The sequence below is a fragment of the Mugil cephalus genome, chromosome 18 (assembly GCF_022458985.1).
Source record: "Mugil cephalus isolate CIBA_MC_2020 chromosome 18, CIBA_Mcephalus_1.1, whole genome shotgun sequence".
Classification (NCBI taxonomy): Eukaryota; Metazoa; Chordata; class Actinopteri; order Mugiliformes; family Mugilidae; genus Mugil; species Mugil cephalus.
The window spans coordinates 19,406,805-19,422,834 of NC_061787.1; the positions used below are offsets into that span (position 1 = coordinate 19,406,805).

General features: G+C 44.6%; 1 protein-coding gene across 4 annotated transcripts in view; it reads left to right on the forward strand.

The window, feature by feature from the left end:
- The window catches only part of LOC124995993 (partitioning defective 3 homolog), a 336,782-nt gene that overhangs the window by 140,713 nt on the left and 180,039 nt on the right, over positions 1-16,030 (forward strand). The gene's annotated exons all lie outside the window — the stretch shown is intronic.

The following is a 16,030-nucleotide window of genomic DNA, read 5'->3' on the forward strand; positions in this document are numbered from 1 at the left end:
AGTGTTGAACACACTGAGCTCGATGTGAAGAGGATTTCTCCCGGTTTTATCTCTCACCACCTCAGCTACCTGCGCTGTCTCACATAGGAGGTGTTTAATTGATCTCTCCTTCGCATTAAAGAATAAGCAAGGAGCAGGGAAAGAGTGTGAAACATTGACACATGGGAAAGTGAGCAAAGTGAAAACAGAGAACGATGACGGAATCAAAAACAGTCGATTGATGTTCAAAATTTCATGTTGCCGTTTGCTTGTGTAGTGCCACAAATGTACTCAAATCATAATCTCTGGGATTGTCACTCAGGTTTCAGGTTTCTCACCTGAATCCCTACTGGGGGGTTCTGGGTGTACTTCCTGTCTAGTCTCATTGAAACCTGGCTAAACATATTTGGAGTACCTTCTGACAGAATGGTTGCTGAAATGATCAATGAAAATAGAGGCCAGTTTTAAACGTCTATTGATCTAATAGTTAAATGTATTGGCTCAAACTGAAAAATGAAAACAACCAAAAATGATGTTGTCTACTTTCAAGGGACTGCTTGACAAATATACTCATGTGATGAGTTAGATTAGATGATCAGTGCGGCTGTCATGAGTTTAGTAGACTCTTGCTTGGCAAGGCAAAACATCTAGCCTGTCTGAAGGTATCTCTAAATTTAGCTACACACCTTACACTGATCAGGCATATCATTATGACCACTTACAAGAGAATTAAATAGCACTGACCATTGTCACACTGTTCTGCTGGGAAACTTTTGGACCTGGCATTCATGTGGATGTTACTTAGACTTGTACCACCCACTCAGACCAGACCAGACACCCCCACCCCATAGCATTGACACTCCTTGATGGCATCCCCTGCAGGATGCAGCCTTTCTTCTTTCTTCTCATGCACTGTAGCTTTTGGCAACATGTCAAACTTTTCCTTTAACCTCCGAGCACAATATCCTAAAGTAGTGTGAATTATGGCACCAATATACCAAAGACACTCCCCATCTGCTTGTGTACACGATCTAATTTAACGTAACTGCATTCAGTTGTATTAAAACTTGTAAAACTAGCTACAGAAGGAAAGATTCAATCAGCTAAAAGGGCGCGCAGACGGCACAAGAGCAGGATTTTGTTCAAAAAAGGAGGAAAACATCCAAAATCAAAGATTACTCTTCCAGGTAATATTCATCAACACATTTAACGATCAGGCATAACATTATGACCACCGTTCTAATATTGTGTAGGTCTCTCTTGTGTCTCAAAAAGAGTTGTGACTCATCAGAATGGACATGGTGTTTCTGAGGGTGTCCTGCGGTGTCTGGAAATAGAATGTTAGTGGGGGTCTTCGGGTCCTACGGGTTAAGGGGAGGGGCCTCTGTGGATCATCCCACAGATCCCATCAATTTGGGATATTTCCCGTTTCCCAGCAGGACACTGAATTGTCACATGTTTTTTTTTTTTACTTCTCCTGTCAGTGGTTTTAATGTTTTGGCTGATCGCTGCATAATGTAACATATGAGATTATTATTTTAGAGCAGGGCTTGTCTAAATGACGTACACAAATGTTAAATGAATTGCAGCTGTGCGAGAGCCACAGCTTGAGTCTGAGCTAATTCCCGGTGCTACCTGCCTGTTTGTAATCTGACAGCTGAGCGACTTTAAGATGAGTCACAAATCCGCTCATTAGAGGGTCAGCCGTTCTCGTTGCTCCGCTCGCCGCATCTCGCGTCTTGATCGCTGCTCTCCCTCCCACACGCGACGGTTTGATATTTCGTCTCCTTTGTCTCGTTTGATGGGCAGGCAAGCGCGGCGGCATCAGTTCGCGAGGTAAAAATACATCGCGTGGGTTAATTAAAAAGAACTGTGATCAGTGCTGAAGCGCTGGTGGAGATAATGAGCGAACACACGCATATATGTATGTCACGGTTTTGAGAAAGAAAAAAACACGCCAATTAGCAGTTGTTTGTTTATCAAGGATTATCTATCTGCTGTACTTTATTGTTCTGCTTTCTGAAAAATGATAAAAGCGAAAACAAAGAAAACTAAGCGAGGGCATCGCGCTCGTTTCTGTCTTTACGCCAGAACACAGTTTACTTTGTCTGTTTATCTGCAGGTGGGTGTTCGCGTAATTTTTCCAGCAGCATCATTTCCTGACTGCCCTCCTCCCTTGATTCACACCGCAGCTTTAAGCTCTTCTTCTCCCATCAAATCTTTCAGCTTAACAGCTGACGTGTGTGAAGTGGCTCTGTTGTACCCGGCACCGTTCGGTCTGCTCTTAAAGTGGTTTCATATTCATATTTAAGCAGGCCCTTCACGGCCCTGTCATAAATTAGGAATGTAAAGTCAGGCCCGACCGAAGTGACACGTTGACTCCCGTGCTGAAAGTACTAAAGAGGTTACTGGGAAGTGATAAAGTTGTAGAGGGGGTTTTGAGGCTGGGCTGCACGGCTTGCGCTGGGGAGCAGTTTTATTTTCCATCGCGCAACTTGTGATCCAAACACGAGGCGATTTGAGCGCGGTTTTGTGCAGCATACACACCGAACACAAGGTCGTCCTGCAGTTATTTCAGGCAGTTGTCTTGTGTTTGTCTAGCCAGTCAATAAATTCGCTTCAGTGTCAAATGCTTTCATCTGAGACTTGAGGAGCTCCAGCCCCCAAATCCCTCACCGCCCTTCTGCACACACACACACACACACACACACTGCCAAATGTGGCGTGCAGGAAAAGCACACTTTGTCAGCCCATATACACCGAGGCCTTACGAGTTATTCTTTATATAAACAGCTGACATTAATGCTCTCCTATTATCCCGCTGATGAATGTTAATGGGCTTCCCCACTCAGCGCACGCTCAACCGCGCGCACGCTCACGTTTTTGATCCTGTTGAGAGGCTCTCCACTGTATTATTTTGCGGCCTTGATGAGCGACTGGAGGCCATTATTGTGAGCTGTACCAGGGGCGGGACTGACACCCGCTGTCAATCATTGAGGAATTTAACCCAATCAGTGGCCGACATGGAGAGAAACCGATGTGTTTGTGATGTATCAGTCGAGTTCGAAGCTTCAGAGATGCAGAGAGAATAACAGACTGAGACTCATTTTAGCATTTCTAAAACTAATTATTCAAATGAGGTGATGATATTTTCTTTTTGCGTAAGGTCTTCAAAAATTCAGTCATATCCAAAATGTACCGAAAGGAAGAGAAGTCTAGACAGAAAGTGTTACATAATGGTGTCAGAAACATTTCTGAGTGGAAACAGCTCTGATCCGACATCCTTGATCAAACCTCCAGCAGCCGCAGCGCCTCTCTCTGTCTCCCTCTTTGTTGTCTAAATGAGGCACCTTGTCTGGCGAGATTTAAAAGGAAACGCAAAGTGGCAAGGTGCCCGGCTAAATCATTGAGCCAATACGTTGAAAGGTGATGAGTTCGTTCGACTTCAAGCCCGCAAGAAGAGAGCGAGGAGCGGTGTTAATGCGCCTTTTACATTTTCACATCAAAGATTTCTCACCGAACAAACACAGATTGGCGTTAGCGAACTGGTTTTCTATTGTCCTTTCAGCTTTTTCCTTCATCATTTCTGTCAGGGGCTAACAGCTGTTAGGGGAAACAAATATAATAGTTTCTGTATTTGGAATCCCAAGGGGCTGTATCTTCTGTTTCAGTTTAATGTGTTTGGAAAGCTCTTGGAGGAGGAGGGATGTGCTCCTCATCTAATTGATAGGCAGAATGCCAAGGTGGTGTCTAAAATATCATCATGACCAATGGTAATAATGGACAAAACTATCACTGCATGTTACCTTAAAATGTTGAACTCAGTTTTTGGCAGAGATGTATGGTAACGAAATAGAACTACTCCACTACAGTACTTAAATACTGAAATGCTTCGTCTGTATTCTACTGGAGTATTACCAATCATACCTCCTAGCAACCGTTACTAAGTAAACAAAGTCCATCAAACTGGCTGCCCTCCTAGCTAGCAAAATGTTAGATGCAGTGTGGTCGGACACTAGGCACCCCGAGAGTTTGCCTATGAGTTGTGTTTTTCCCGACGCAGAAAACACAACAGGAGAGGTGCCTTAAGTGGGTCAAACATTGTGGTTAAACATTACTCCAAGGTAAGGCTAAAATGGGCTAAAGCCATAGTGATGGCTAGCTAGTTAACATTAAGCTGTTCATATATGTATTTAATGTATGTGTGTATATATATGTATATATATATCTATAAACTAACTAATGTTAGTTAACTCAATGTTAGCTAGCTAGTGAGTTCACATTCACTAGCTAACTTTAGCCGTTGCGTTGGGTGTCAGTGCTGAGAGCTCTCTCTAACGTAATGATTCAACAGTTTACATCAACACATGTACCTGTACTCTATCTTGTACATACCTGTTAACATTTGAAATAATATAAACAATGATATTCAAACGTTTGCCTGCTTTTTCAAATAACTACATAACACAATATTTGCACTTTTAGTACTTGAGTAGTAAATATTAAAATAAACTTACTTGCAGTACTTTAGTACTTCCACGTAAGTGTGGTGCTTAAAGAACACTTCAACTTCTTCTGAAGTAACATTTTTGCTAGAGTAATTTTAGTCGTACTCAAGTCCGGGTCTCTAATACTTTAAACATGTCTGGTTATTGGCCTGGCTCAGTTCTGATCAGAATCTAAGTCTCATAACATGCCAGTTTCGCATAAAAACAAACTTTGCAAGCAATTGGACAGTGCTACAACCAGTCCTAACCATTTTGTCTAAAACATAAAAAAACTCTACGGTGCTCAGATGACATTACCAAGACGTCATTACTCTTCTGTCCAACACAACATGAAGCCTGTGCAAATAATTCCATCTTTGCAGGAGCATCATCATTTCTGCATCTTTGTTATGCATTTAAAATTCAACATGATGGTGAATGTTCTGACATGTACGGCACGCTGGAAGCCCCCTGGGAGAGTCAGTATGGAAGTTTGCATTTAATTCTCGCTGCTGTTGTCACGGGGCCTGTTCTCCTGACTAGCTTGTTGGTAAAGCCCACACAGTCTCCAGACCTCGGGGCTAGCTGCGGGCAATGTTAGCGCAGCTGAGCATGGAGAGAAAACACAGCGGTAACCCCCAGACCCCCTCTGCCTGTCGCTCGGTCTGTCTCTACATGTCATCGCTGCCTCTCTCTCCGTCCCTCTCCACTGCTACCTGGTGGATGCCGTGCGCAGTCGTGGATCGTGTTCCTATAAATTTGGAACAATGTTGGATGAGGAGCAGGGGGAGTCTGCCATGCGGACAGAATAAATAGCGACCCACATTCCAGAGCAGGACGGTCCGTTCTGCTGTGGTGTCCTGTGTCTGCGGAGTGGGACCCCGTGCTCATCCTGACACTTAATTCTCCCTTAAAAATACACTGGAAGGCCAGTCGCGTCCAGAAAGAGTTTGCACACACATACAAGGTGTTCTCTCACCGTGTCGTCACTATTTGCCGCTCTAACCAGCAGGTGCAGCTGTCTATTCAGTTTTGACTCCAAGCACAGTGAAGCCACTGTAAAATTATATCATGATATGATCTATGCTTTTATTTTACCTGCTCTCTTTTTTTTTCGCGGACAACACTTCATTTCATTTAACCTGACAACAGATATGTTTTATTTGTCATAAAAGACAAGGGAGAAATCTGTTAAAATAAGGTTAAAATGATTTCAGAATTGGAATGAAAATCAAACCGTGACACAAATTTGCTCCTATTTGCAAAGAAACAAACAAATTTCTGACACAGATTTAGTTTTTTTGACTGCATTTCGACTCTTAACCAAATCGTAAAAAAAAGAATTTCAGACTGAATATGCAGAAATACTTAGGATACACATTAGTTACATGCAGTGATTCTTTCTTTCATCCTTTGTGAGCGCTTTTATGTGTAAATGGCAGCTCTCCAGAGACGCTGCAGCCCAGCTGAGGTCCTGAGTGAGAACAATGTAGCCCTGAGCCTCACGACGGCCTCGGCGCTCTCAATTAGCCATCGCCTCTGAACCGCTGCTGGAACATCACGACCCCAGACGCACCGCAATGGCTTTATCTTTCTGCCTCAGGGTCCCGGGGCCCGCGCTGCTTTTTAAGCCTCATTTAGTACCGGTCACCACCTCTTTTCACCTCCGAGTGGGCGGGAGTAGCTAACGTTGGCATTGCACTGATCTGTTGTACTTCTTTGTAGACCTTGTCTGTTCAGGGCGTTACTGAAATTCATGCAGCTTGATAAATTCTACATTCTCATTTGGAATAACATTGTTGGTTTCATTCAATTTGCTGGAGATTTATAGAAGTACTGCACAGATTTGAATACTTCATCTGACACTCGTATTATTTGCATATTTTACGTTTTCATTCAGTCAGTGCAGAAACTTTTAAGTGCATCCATAAAGTCTGAAAGGACACCACCTGCTTCCGCCTCTATTTTTCATTTTGCTTTTTAATGTGCCGACTAACATCCGTTTGATCAGTAGTGGGCCCATTTAACGAGGCAACGTTCCTCCAATCGTAATGTAGATTTAAAATCTAACAGCGATGTGAACGCATGGGGATAAAGCGCACATGGAGAAAATTAGAATTCACAGCAAAGTCTTAATTGGATAACTTCACTCCTTTCCAAAGTTTCACCTCAATATGTTTCAACCAGCAGTCATGCGGTGAGTCCTGCAGACCGCCTGCAGCAGCAGAAAGCGTTGCAGATTCAGTAGGTTCTGTCATTTTGCGCGTGCCAGTGTTGACACTATGAGCGCAGGTAGCGCACGCCGTTAGTAGCGTCATTTAGTTGATTCATTCCACAGCGGGGGGAAATAGATCGTAAATGAGCAATTATGAAAATAATGCTACTTAACATCTGATTATTAACTTAGAAACAAACAGCAGTGGGCACAATCACTTTAAGCCTTTATGGTTTTTTGTGCGTTTCTCTGATTTATACTAAGACCGCAGCAGTTCACCATCCACAAGCTTCACTCTGCCCGGAAGCTTTTCTCATTTGGCATCTGCTCGCATTCTGGATGGTCCTCCTCTTGTTTCCACACACACAGACATGCAGCAGGGGATAGAAGTAGAGACGTAAATGCTTAACATTTTGAACAACTTTCGCATCTTCATCCCAGTCACACTGAACGTTGGAGTGAAGTGTAGCTCCTCAAGGACAGCGCAAGAAAAGGCTGTCGGCAGGTTAGCTGAAGGAGAGATTCAAATGGAAATGTGCCTCTTTTGGAAAGTTATGAACACAAATAAATCCCCGTCGTATCTCAACAAAGTTTATTGCCACTTTGGTCGTTTCGTTCCCCTCTGATCATGATACCTCTAGTCTGATCTTGTGCTCCTTTATTCTCCTTCCTTTCTCATTTGATTAGGGATTGTGCGAATCGTGTCTCTTGTCTTATCTCGTGTGAACAGGAGACAAGGCAGCAGGCTTTTTTTCAAAGTTCCCAACGCTCTTCTTATCACCAATACTGTAGCCTGAACATATTTAACCTGTCCCGCTGTGTGTGTGTGTGTGTGTAGATGTGAGTGTGACTGCACAGATTAGAGTTGGGCTGATTCAGGGTTCAGACGGCTGATAGCAATGTTTTTTTTTGTTTTGTTTTTTTGTGCCAGATTCGACTTTTTACATGCAAAACTTTCCTGATAATTCTTTTTTTTCTTTTTATGTTGTTACAAATAATTACAAATAATTGCTCCATTGTGAAATACAGGACATAATCAAGAAATGAGAAATGCATTAGGGCCGACTTGATGGTTTCAGGTTAGGGCACGGAGTAGATCCGTGGTTTGATTCCAGGCCAGGGACCATTTGCTTCATGTCATTACCCTGCTCTCTACCCCCATTTCTTTTCATGTGATGTTGCATTAGAATTAATGATGTGATGCACTAATGGTGCTCACATTACGAGCAACAAAAGCTACAACTCGGTCAGTGTTGCCAGAGACAAGTCATCGACGGCGGGCTGTGGGAACGGGCACTGACTGTAAATACAACATGAGAACGGGTGAAATAAAAGCATGTGACTGGTTGATGCATGAGTGGAGTTACAAAGAAAGTGAGGCCAGTTTTACGTCTCATTGGCTTCCATTGAAAATGCATAGTAGTTTATTGCCCCCCCACCCCAACCCCCACCAAGCAGCAACCTCTGGAGGTGCAAAATACGCCAACATCGAAGTGGCAGAAACTGCAGTTCATCAAATGTCCACTTGAGGCTGCAAGTCAATCCACATACAGCGTTCAGCCACAACATTAAAACCACTGAAGTAAAGTAAATAACATTGAACATCTTGTGACAATTCACTGTTCTGCTGGGAAACTTTTAGACCTGGTATTAGTGCAGATGTTACTTACATGTAGCACCCACCTAGACTAGACCAGACACCCCCACCCCATTGCAATGACACTCCTTGTGATCATCCACAGAGGCCCCTCCCCTCAACCCACGGACCACTATCTTGTTGGATATATACCACATTAATTGTCGCTATTTAGTAGCTTGTTGTAAAAAACAAAAAAAATGGCGACCAACTGTAGCCTTTCAGATCATCATTGTTCACATCATGAGTTGAACTACACGTGTTTAGTTTGAAACAGCTGTACCCTGACAAAATTCACAAACTACTTCACAAACTACCTGCGTCCCTTCTCTTGGCACATACACCTTTAATCTGCTTCTTGTATCTGGTCATTAGCATTCAGTGGGTTGCGGCTTTTCTTCATCTCTCCTCATCAGTCACTTTGTTTCCCTTCAAAGTTTGCACTTGCAAACCTCTTGCTCGTTTTCCAGCTCCCACTCTGTGGTTAATTACCACTCAGATGTCGTTCTCTTTCTCACGTTCACCCCGTCACTTTGAAAAGCCCTTCAGCGAGGCTTTCTGTGCTTCCCTTGTAAACACGTCGCCTACTGTATTTTGACAAGTTTTGTTCAGTCCTTCTTCTTTCTCCTCACATCAAAGCATTAAAGACAGATTGATGCACTAAAACAGCATTTTCAAGTGACAGATGAAAGATCTGTTTACCTCTGTGTCTGTGATTATTCTGTCCCTCCACCCTCCTCTTTTACTCGTTTCCTCTGTCCACGTTCACAGTACATCTCCACCATCAGAGCCGTCCCTCTCTGCACTGCTGGTTGTGAACGTGTTAATTCTTGATTAGAGTTCATGCATTCGCCTTCCCTCCGATTTGCTCCGTGGAGTGAGAAATCACTTTCTCAATGAGAATAATTGAACACGGGCAGGGGGGTGCCAGCTCATTACCCACAAATCACAGGGAGCCGGGGCACCTTAGCCGAAGACAATAATGACTTCGGGGAATAAAACGGGGCCGCCAGCATGAAGCTGAACCGGTGTGGGCAGCGGAGAACAAAGCTGGGAGAAGAAGATGCGCACTCATCTTTCCACTGTTTCTTCAGGTGAAATCCTTTTGTCCTTATCTCCCTACGTTTACAGTCGACTTTTCTCAGAGGGTGTAGCGGTCTAGGCTGGGAGTGTAGTGTAGGAGGACAAAGCCCACACTATTTGGTGGCCTGGTTCAAATAAGGTCCACCTATCAGGCATCCTAATGTTGTGTAGATCTCCTTTGTGCCTCCAAAACAGTTGTGACTCATCAGAGAATGGACATGGGTCTTATGAGGGTGTCCTGTGGTGTCTGGAAACAGAATGTTGTTAGTGGAGGTCTTTGTTTGAGGTCTTTGAGGGGCCTCTGTGGATCATCCCACAGATACTCGATCAGTTTGGGATCTAGTGAATTTGGAGGCCAGGTCTAAGGTCTACACCTCGTCCTGTTCTTCATGATTTTTGAGTTGTTGTCAAGGAGTGTTATTTCAGTGGGGTGGGGGTGTCTGTTCTGGTCTAGGTGGGTGGAACATGTATAAGTAACATCCACATGAAGGTCAGGTCCAAACATTTTCCAACAGAACATTCAGTTGTCACAAGATGGTCAACTCTAGGGTTGCCCTTATAGTGGGCACTCCACAAAGTAAGGCCATAGTTCTCAGCGCAGTAGCAAAGATTTAACTACAGGTTTAACTCATCTGTTTAACAACTTTTTTTTTGCCACAGTTGGCTCCAGTGTTTAGATGGTTATTAGGTCTAACTATTTTTCTGTTTAATGGGATATCAAGGCTTTAGATAAATGCTGTCATTCTGATTGAATATGTGGTTTGTTCTGATTGGGCTGATCTTGTAGTGCCTGAGGCACGTGATGAACTTTGGTGATTTACAGTGTCTGCTTTCCCACAGTGCAAAGTCATTTACTCCTATTTATTTGATTTCTCTCGTACTTTCTCACCCTGTCTTTCCTTCACTGCCTTTTTTTAATACGCCCCATATTTCCACTCTCCACACAGTGCCAAATGAGTCCACTCTGACACAATGAGGTCCATTGTCACAATAGGCTTTTCTCACTGCTTTATAGGTCCCATTAGGGGGGCAATGCTTTTAAGTTGCTGGAGGAATGTAATAAGGCCCCGGCCGACAGTAAACATCCACATCTCGGTGCCACGGAGAAACGTGAGTTGGGGCTGCTTCACCGTCTCAGCCAGAGAGACTCGTTTCATTTGCATCGGTTAGCGAACAAAGTGGTCACAGTTGGATGCAAACAGAGAGGAATGGGGTGTTTTCATTTAAGAGCCAAGGAGATGGAGGAATAGAAAGCTTCTAAAGGGAGACGGTGAGGAGGAAAGAGGTGGTCCTGGGCCAGTCAGTCCATTTCTGTGTAGCCATGGTAGCAAGCCCCTTAGAGCTCCGCCATTAAGGGGGTATAATAGAGATTCATTCAGGTATTCAGGCAGTGTTTGAATGTGCACCTCTTTTTTTTCCCCCTGGTTTTCCATCAACATTTGATACAAACAAGACCACGGCAACTTGGAAATGGCGTATGCAGTGACATGTGTCAGAGCAGGGGACTGACAGGGATGTCAAGGCCACGGCAGCGCATGCTGCACTGAGACGTCACCACAAACACGTCTATGGCAATCCCTGAACTGAGACTGCTAATTTTACTTTTAATAGAGTTGCAGCAAGCACGTCGCCATCTGTATTTTTCCTGAAACTAACATTGTTAGCAAAGGAAGGAAGGAAGGAAGATGGTGAAATGTCTACTGACTGAAAACTTTCAAAATTTCAACAGTTACAGTCACTTGTTATGTCATACTCTCAAACCGTACTCAAAACCACTGGCATCATTCCTGAAGGCAAAGAAGAGTTAAGTGTGAAGTTTTGCCTCTTCTTTTATTAATGAGGATACTGTTTTGGCTGCTAAATCTAAAATCTCGAATGCAGGATGCACATTCATTTACCATCCCAGAAGACAAATAATGTCCCGGTTGAGCGCGGCAGCAGCCCACCCTGAACATACCACCACTGATGAATTAACTATCTCAAGCTAGTTTAAAGCCTCCACCCGAAAGACTGTTGCACACACTTCAAAGTCTTCCGCAGTAACAACATGCAAAACCGCTGGCATCATTCTTCAAAGTTTCTCAGGGTTGGATGCACGCAATGAATTTGGAGCAGCCCGCCGTTAATAGTGTCATTCCAGCAAAAGTGCCGCAGTAATCGGCGACGCTTTTCCCCGCGGAGCAGTTTCCCACTGGAATTTTCTCCTCTTCGCGCTCTAGGTATGCGAGACATCCGAGCTGTTGTGTGGAATATCACCCCCGCTGAGCTCCATCACAGCGTCCTCTGATATTCCCACACATGCGTTGGTGATTTCCAGCAGACACACGCTGGCAGTCTTTTACATTTAGAAGACGCTGGAGCGTAGGCGTTGCGGTTTACATCTGTCTGTTGAGTGGGAAGGTGAGACACCTGCTGATGCTGTTGCGTGATTGGCTGAAATGCGATACGTCGCGAGCACTCTGCCGCCTGTGCTGCAGGTGTGTGTCGGCACACGTACGGTGTTTACTTGCGGCAAATTGACTATCCGTGCTCTGATCTGTCTTGTTTGTTGCAACACTGATGATTTCCCCGTGCTCTTATCTCGTCAGTGATTGCAATCACTTGTTGTGTTTAGCAAGTAAATTATCATCAGCTCAAACCAAACGCACTCATTTGATCAATCGATATCTTGTTTAATCTTGCGCACAGTTGCATCCGGAGCCGCGTAGAATACAAACAGGAAGTAAAGTTGTTTTTTTTTTACTACAGCGCCCCCTACATGTCAGTTCCGCCTCCTTCCCCTTCATTTTCTCTCTGTCTCGTTTTCCGCTAAAGTTCACCTTCATGCCCCCCTCGCTCTCACCCCGCCCTGCTTTGCTAGATTACTGTGGCTTTGCCGGAGTCTTTTGGGACCTCCCTTCATTACCGGCCCTCATCTTCGCATGGCCCTCTCCATTTAGCCCCGTCTGACAAAAAAGGACTCGACCAAATGGCTTTCCGTCCTCCCCCCTCCATCCAAGAATTTTGGCTTCCAATTAAAACTAAATGGAAAGTGCCCCCCCCCCCTCGCACACACACACAACCACCACCTCATCCCGCGTTGCTCCCATGACACTACGGATGAGGCCCCCGCTCGACACCCACCCCCCACCTGCTCAAACAAGCCAGCAAACAATGGCCGATGTGTAGAATAGACCCTCTGTAATAACATAAAGCAATGTGTACCGAAGCTTTACTCTCCATTAAATTATTCATAGTTCAACATAATTCACCCTCATTCCCTCGTCTTCAATTTATTCGTTTAGTATATTAAGGGTTTTCAGGTCTTAGTGTGTTATAAAAGTCCTATTGAAAATGGATGAGCTCCTCCGCGCATCACCTTTTTCCCAGCGCTGCCAATATTACTCCCCCATACAAGATTTGCATCGCGCTAACTGTTGTGTTAAATAGTTCAGGAGGCAGTTTAGCAGTGCAGGAAGCGCAGTCTGAGGCAGCCATCTCTATAAATCAGTGTGATTCTGACTCACATAACTGCCGAGGTGGCTACTGAAAAATAATATATATTAAAAAAAAAAAAAAAAAAAAAGGACATTGTATTTAATTACAATCCAGATCCGATCCGCGGGTGCTCTTATGGAAATTCGAACTGAAATTTCAACGGGGGTAACGTTCACTCGCTGACCTTCACAGTTTGAAAGATGGATTATACGTTCTGAGCAATGGAAAGCAGACTGTCCTCCCACTTAATAAGCTCAAAATGATGATTAATCTGTGAAAAGCGGCGCAGAGCTCCTTTTAATGCATGGGTAAAGAGACCCGGGATTCAGCTGGGACCGTCCGCTCTGCGGCGGCGCACACTCAACCCCCAGGATTATCTGTTCGGAATCACCCCCCTCCCCACCCACCCACCCCCCCGAACCTAAGCCAGGTGTCTGGAAAGTCATCATATCCTTTTTGAACTATTTTTAAGGCATCAGAAACTCTAAATCTGCTTTAAACACCCCTTTGAAGTCCTAGTTCGAACTCTTTGAAACACCACTTCTGTATTCAGCTGACATTATTTACGGAGCTTAAGAGTAAGAGGTGCTCTGGACAATCACCAGTGACGATAACTCAATTTGCAGTAATTCCTACCCGGTATGAACCTCCGGCTCTGTGGCACAGGAGTGGTCTGCTCCAGTTGCAGCTGTTATTGATGAGGTTTGGAAAAAGTCTCGGGCTTCTCCGTCCGCTTTGGGCCTCGGTTATTGACCTGGTGATTGATTTAGGCCCTCATAATTAGCAGGCCTAATTTAATTAAAGTGCAATTTAACGATACAGTAGGCAAAGGCAAGGGCAGCTGTGTCATTGATAGATCAGCTCAGGCCTGATATGAAACAGGCTCTGCAAATGATGTATTCCACACACAGCAGGTTTCCCAGTGACAGATAAGAAGAGACAAAAGATGGAGAAAGAGAGGAGTCGAGGAAGAGAAACAGCCTTTTGTTTTTCTAAATGTCAGTGCACGAACGGGACTGCCCGTCTCCCACCTCCACCCCTCCACATCTCGCCGCTCGCTTTGGCTGTGGACGAATGCAGACTCTCTGATCTAATTTTCCTAACAGCATTAAGAACCTGCCTGTCCCCGTAATTTGCTTCAAGTAAATTTAACGTCGGAGCCTTAACTTTTTATGAGCCAAAAAAGCCACGTCTTTGCGTAAAGGAAAAACAAAGAGAGACGGACGTAAATGCTGGAGATTTTTGTTGATTAAAAAGACGAGCAGAGACGGGGCGGGGGGGTGGGGGGCTGCATTAAACTTGGCCGGGCTGGGAATACGATATACCGCGCGTATAATTGAAGCAGAAAATATGTAATTTGAGCGAGCGAAGGTTGGAATTCGATTAAAATTCTGGTTCTAGCTGTTGTTGTAACATTTGGATGAGGAAAGCAATTTAAAAAACAAACCACCTTTAACCGGTATCTCTCATAGACCTTACAGTGTTTAATGTTTTTTGGGGGGCATTTTGTTTTTATTTTTCAGGTATAGTGAACAAAAACCTCAATATTTTCTGTCTGGGTATCTATGAGATGAACGTTTAACACAGAGCTCAACCCAACCGCCCGTATATGGGCGACTGTAGTTTAACGGGTGGAGCGGGTTGTCATCGCAGGGTTGGTGTTTGGATCTCTGGCCTCTCCACATGTTTTTGGGCAAGGCACTGAACTTAAAATTGCTCCCAATCACAGGTGAGTACCTTGCATGTCAGTTTCCAATGTCCTGGCATTCATACATGTGGATGTTACTTAGACATCCACCAACCTAGACCAGACCAGACACCTCCACCATAGATATATTTCCTCCTGATGCAGGCAAATGAATGATACCCATAGAAAGTCCAGACAGGCGAGGGAACTCTTAATACGTCCTTGTTTCTTCAACACGTGAACACGACTCTAACTCAAAACACATTCTCAACATCAACCCCGCCTCGCCGGGGTCTCCACCTTACACAACAAGTCGTGTCTGCCTCCCCGCCCTCATTATCAAAAGGAATAGTACATCTAATCTGGAATGTGAGAGCTCTGCTCCCAACGAAGCTGGAGCCCACAGGGCTGCAAGGCGTGAAATATGAAAGACAACACATGTCCTCATCAGAGGACGCGCGCCGCCTCGGCCTCTCTCCCTTGGCACACAAACACAGGACCGTTCGGGATCGCAACCTCCCTCCCTATATATTTTCCTCTCGCATGCGCATAAAAAGCAAGGGATGGCGGACACCAGGGTCACGGCGCTTTGATTTTCCTCCAGATCTGCACTTTCTAGTCCAGCAGTTTGCCAAACAAATGAAACACTGGCTGAACAATAATAAAAAAAATAGACAGATACATTAATTGAGGTACAAGGTTTTATATTCTTTTTTTGTAGCTTACATCAGCATTGGAAAAATCCTCATTGCTTCGTACTGAAATCTGAGCTTAGGTCACCGTTCTTAAGATCACGGCAATGTAAATAGGGAGGCATACGGCCTCTCTGCTGACAATCATTAAGTACCATTTAGGGAACTTGTGGGTAGGATGAAGGAGGTCATTATGACCCTTTCGTCATCTGCAAACCAGTTTAACTCTTCGGCCAGCCTTTCACGATATACCCCCACCCCCGACATAAATGTAAATAAACGTCAAGCGGTCTTAGTCAGCGGGATGTATTGGTTGTTTTAATGGCAGCGGAGGCCGATGGGCTGGTGGGGATAGAAGGGTTAAGGATGGCGGAGAGAGCCCGGGTCGCTGGGTGCAACGGCCACGTCCAATCTAATCACGGAGGAACATTTTTTTTTGGCGGTAATGGTCGTACCCTTTTATGGCGAATGTTGACGCGACGGTGACGAAGCCGTCCCACGCGCCGGACCGTCCGTCGACATCGGCTGGAGGCTCTGCTGATCTCTTTTTAAACCACATGTCATCTGTTCTTCAAATTTCAGAGAGAAATCTTTGCACCCAGCGCCATAAAGCTTCTTGTAACTGCTCATTGAAAGCAGAGAGATTCTGGCTCCAGTTAAAATGGAAAAGTATTGGTAATTGCTTCTTGAGGTCAAAGGAACTTTAATGGGACTATTAGGAGTTATTACCAGCAGCTTGTCTTTGTATGTCAATGCCATTGTACAATGCGGCGG